Genomic DNA, 5,316 nt, shown 5'->3' on the forward strand with positions numbered 1-5,316 from the left:
AATCCGGAGCAGGCTCCAGGCTCTGAGCAAGCTGTCAGCACAGAGCCTGCTGCGGGGCTCAAACTCACAAACCACGAGATCGTGACCTGAGCCAAAGTTGGACGCTCAACCGACTGAGCCATCCAGGCGCCCCAAATATATATTATTCTAGACACAAACGTACAGAGTAAAAGTATAAGTAGACACAGAGGATAAAGGAGTTTAGAATAGCTGAGAATGGAAAGGGTACAGTTGGGTGAATGATTTTATAAAGATCGGCATGGGCTTTGGTTTTTGTAGCCTTTTACTTGTTAACAGGGCAATAGGTGATCATATTATTCTCGATTCTTTTCTGCTTGCAAGAAATATTTTCTTCTTAAAATTACCAGGCTTCCAATACCCTAAAAAGGTTATCTGTAGCACAGAACCTTGCACCTCCCCTGACCGTATTGCTTTTCTGGGAATTGGATTGGTGACCCCCAGGGCACATGTCCTGGAAGATTCCAGGAATGGCAGTTCTCCAGCTTCATGTTCATGAACATTTTGCACCTAGAAGAGGCAGGGATGGCCTGTGGTGCTACCTCTGGCTCCTCTCAGTCTCTTTCGGGGGAGATTGTGGCCAATTTTAAGCTCCCCTAGGGAGGATTCTAGAATGAAATAGACCAGGCAGGTACTATGTGGAAAGCTGAGGCCAGTCTTTTGACAAACGTGAGATGGGAAGGTCACAATCTTGCGAGGATTTCCCCCAACGTGACGAGAGTTTGAGAGGAAAGGGACGGAATTTCAAGCCAAGGGAATGATGAGGTGAGGGTACTAACTGCTGATTATGATGTTGGAGCCTCTCCAAGGATGTCTGTAAGTAGGGAGTCCATATTTTGTCAAAGAATTACTTAAGAGATATTTAGCGTTTTGTATACAAATTTACTCTGGTATAATTTACAAATTATACCAGACAGTTGTGCCAAAATAAAGGATTCATTTATGAAGATAAAATGGTAAATCGTAGCTACAATGAGAACAGTGAATCTTACCTTTTTACTTTTTATTTATTTTTTTCTTTTTAGGTAAAGTGAGTAGTTTGGCAGCTAACAGAAATCAGTTTGGGAAGTCTGTCTTTACGTAGCCTATCCAGGACATCCAAGAAAAGATGAGTTTTTATAGATTGTCTGAAAAAAAGTGAGAGCTTAACTGTTAAGTACATGTGACAGGTTGTCTCTATATAATCGGTCGGTGTCCTTCTGTGAGCAACTCTACATTAGATCGATACCATTTTCCTCATTAGAAGTTTTCAGACTCCTTCATTTTGGACAAAACAGTTTTAACCATAAAGGCTTTAGTCTCTTTAGTGCAGAATCATCATTTAATGGAGGCTGAGCATACTGGCCGTGTAGCAACCTTTAAGCACCTGGAAATCAGACATCTAGAAAGATTCTGTCTGTCTACAGTATTCAACATCAATTTTAATTTCTTGGTATTACTCTAATGAATGGAGTTATTTCAGTCTGTAGGACCTTTGTGACTTAAGCCGTTTTATCCATTTGTTCCAAAGTCAGAAATAAATGGATGACCTATTCTGGTAATTTTCCTCCATGCTTTTATTCTTGTAGCATTTAAGAATATAAATATAGGAAATGGTCCTTTTCAGTGTGATTTTAAGACTAACATTGATTGGTGTCTCTTTTAACATATATAATATCTTTGTAGACTTTGTAGGTGTTCTGGTGACTTTACTGTTAGAAATGCAGTTTTTACCTTTCAGGCATATGACTGTGTACATGACATTGGCTATTTGATAAATCTAAACTTAAGCTTTATGAGGGGAAAATTCAAGCCAAATCTCAGATCATTTAGTAACAATTTTATGAGAATTGATAGGGATTTTATTTATTTAAAATTTTTTTCAGTGTTTATTCATTTTTTAGAGAGAGAGAGAGAGACAGAGCACAAGTGTGAGGGGCAGAGAGAGGGAGACACAGAATCCGAAGCAGGCTCCAGGCTCTGAGCTGTCAGCACAGAGCCCGATGTGGGGCTCGAACTCAAATCGTGAGATCGTGGCCTGAGCTGAAGTCCGACGCTTAACTGACTGAACCATCCAGGCACCCCGTGAACTTATAGGGATTTGAAAAGTATAGGGGCACCTGGGTGGCTCAGTCGGTTAAGCGTCCGACTTCGGCTCAGGTCATGATCTCACGGTCCGTGAGTTCAAGCCCCGCGTCGGGCTCTGTGCTGATAGCTCAGAGCCTGGAGCCCGTTTCAGATTCTGTGTCTCCCTCTCTCTCTGCTCCTCCCCAGTTCATGCTCTGTCTCTCTCTGTCTCAAAAATAAATAAACGTTGAAAAGTAAAGATCACATTGTCATTATCGTTAGTAATAGTTGTAGAACTTTGGGCTAAGGAATACTAAGCATTTCTCAAAGCATCGTGTATTAATCATGTTTTTTATTTTCTGTATTTTACGTTTGACAGCTTAAAAAGCTTGTTGGCCAGGGAGAGTCTGCCTCCCTTAGAGACCGCACAGGGCTGGGCCTGGAGCACCTCTTGCATATGCAGACCAACTAGTAGCAGCCCCAGCCTCCTACTCTCTCTCGTAGAATCCAGTTCCCCTGCCCTAAATCAGCCAGACAGCTAGAAATACCCCTTTGGTCCAGCGCTATAATGCTCGAAGAGGGAGGGCCCCTAGCCCTGTGTGAACTTTACAGATAAAGCATGATCTGGTCAACTGTTAAATCTCGTAGATAGAATCTTTATTGTAGGACAATGTCTGGACAGTTTCCCCCCTGCACTTGGGTTTAGTCTTTCTAATACTCAGCATACAGCTGTGGCTGGGGCAGCAGCATGAGACAGTCTAGTTTAGCTAGGATCGCTTCTTTTTCGTGGCAATAGATTGTGGTGTGTGGGCAAATCCTTGTTAGATGTCAGATTGAATGGTGGTCATTGTGGTGTTCTTCACGGCAGCAAGACTGGCGCTGCGTGTACCGTGAAACTTTTATGAAAGAAGAGACTGGTCAGTACCTGAAGCAACTTGACTTCTGGCTCCCTGTCGGTTTCACTCATCTATTACTATGTGACAGGAACACTCAACTTCATGGCTTTTATAGTGATTTGTTCTTGTAGGTAGAGTAGGTGGCTCCTGCACTTGGCATTAGCGGAAGTCTCGCTTGGCTGGGCCAGAAGATCTAAGAAACTTCGCTTCTGTGTCTGCGATTATATTGGGCTTTCACCTCTGGTAGCCTGAGTTTCTTCACAGCTTGGTGATTCCAGACTACTTGGACTTTGTGCACAATGATTAGCTTCAAGAAGGAAAGAGGAAACTGCCACACTTCTGAAGGGTTGGCCTGGAATCTGTCACATTCTAGTGAAGCCAAAGCAAGTCAGGAGGCCAGTCCAGATTGAAGGGGATGAGGGAAAAAAAGTATCTTTTTAGAATGGAGTAAGGAAGGGATTGATTCTGTCCACCGTTGGCCACCATACTAACCAGAGAAGGGCTATCCTCATGTCAGTCTGGGAAAGTAAAGCGATTCAGGGTTTGGGAAATGGATTCAGGGATTGGCAGGCTTTTAGAAGCAGAAGTGTTGGGGGACTGACTTGCTGGCTTTCAGTTGTAAAGGTTTGGTCACTGGAGTGAGGCTGCACCTGACTGACGTTCCGAGCACGGGCGAACTGAACGCTGGTGCTGATTGGCTTTCAGAAATGTGGAACTGTCAGGTTGGCTGGTCGTCTTCATAAGCATGTGTGGTGACAAGACACCGATCGTTTCTCTCTGATCCATCGATTCTCGTGGTTACTAATTCGTGGCTCGAGGCTTTTGCCAAGAAGCAGTCCAGTTCCCATCTTGAATTTGAAGACCAGGAATATTTTATTCTCATCAGAGTATTTTTAGAAGATTTTCATTAGTACAGACTTTATCCTTTTTTCCCTTTTTCGTTTTTTAATGTTTATTTTGAGAGAGAGAGAGACAGTGCGAACAGGGGAGGAGCAGAGAGAGAGGGAGACACAGAATCCGAAGCAGGCTCCAGGCTCTGAGCTGTCAGCACAGAGCCGGAGGTGGGGCTCGAACGCATGAACCGCCAAGATCATCACCTGTGCCAAAGTTGGATGCTTAACCGACTGAGCCACCCAGGTGCCCCAGTACAGACTGTATTCTTTTTTTTTAATATGAAATTTATTGTCAAATTGGTTTCCATACAACACCCAGTCAGTGCTCATCCCAACAGGTGCCCTCCTCAGTGCCCTTCACCCACCCTCCCTGCCCTCCCACCCCCCCAGACTTTATTCTTAATTACAGGTTTGGCAGAGTTACTGGACTTTCCCCACAAAATACTAATTTTTATTTAACTTTTGGTTGCGAAGCCAGGGGAAATTTAGAAAAATATTTGCTTTCAAAGCAGGTTGAAATAAAGAACTACCTTAAAGATGGCTGTTGTCAGGATGGCATGCTTATGTCAGTGTTGGGTAGAATATTGGTAACAATATTGTATTTGAATATTCGGAAGTTATATAGATCATGCAGTCACTAAATATAGTAGGTATTCATTAGTGGTGAACATTAGACAAATCAGAAGGAGGCCTGCGTAAGAAGTTGAGCATCACGAAAGGGCAGGATATAGATTGGAGCAGCATTTGACAACTGAAGGAAGTTCGGGCAGTTCAATGATTTTACTAGTAACGTGGTGATACTAGTAATGCAGATTACTGGTAACGTACCTGGTGGGATTGGGTTGGGTATTGTAAGGGTTTTGTTGTTACTAAATCACGTCAAGTGTGACATAAAGATGGTACTTTCTCATGGGACAGTGAGAAAATTATAAAATGATACAGGGAAAGCGGGCCATAGACTTGTAATAAAGTAAAGGAATATTTTAAGTAGGGACAAATGAACAGTTCTGTTTAATTCAGACAATGTTTATTTCATACGTGTAGTGCTACATTCCATCAAAAGATGTTTGCATTTTATGATAGTTCAACAAGTAAAACACATTTCTTTGAAAAAAAAATTCTAATGCTTAGGCTTTTAACATATAAATACAATGTACAAAATAAATACACCACAAAAACCACCCACCCACAAACTGCTGTGTGCATCACTCCTGGAACATGTAGCATATATAAAAGTACACTGTATACATTGATTGTGATGTCTTCAGTCCTAAGTAACAGAAAAACTTGACTTTGTAAAGTGCCAGACAGTAACTGTCTTAGGCTCTGTGAGCCATATGGTCTCCCGTCACAACTACTCAACTCTGTTCTTACAGTGCTGAAGGCAGCCTCAGGCAGAACAGAGACAGCGGTCTCTGTTTTATTACTTTATTAGTGTTCCAGTAAAACTTTATTTATGGACA

The sequence above is a fragment of the Panthera leo genome, chromosome D2 (assembly GCF_018350215.1).
Source record: "Panthera leo isolate Ple1 chromosome D2, P.leo_Ple1_pat1.1, whole genome shotgun sequence".
NCBI lineage: Eukaryota > Metazoa > Chordata > Mammalia > Carnivora > Felidae > Panthera > Panthera leo.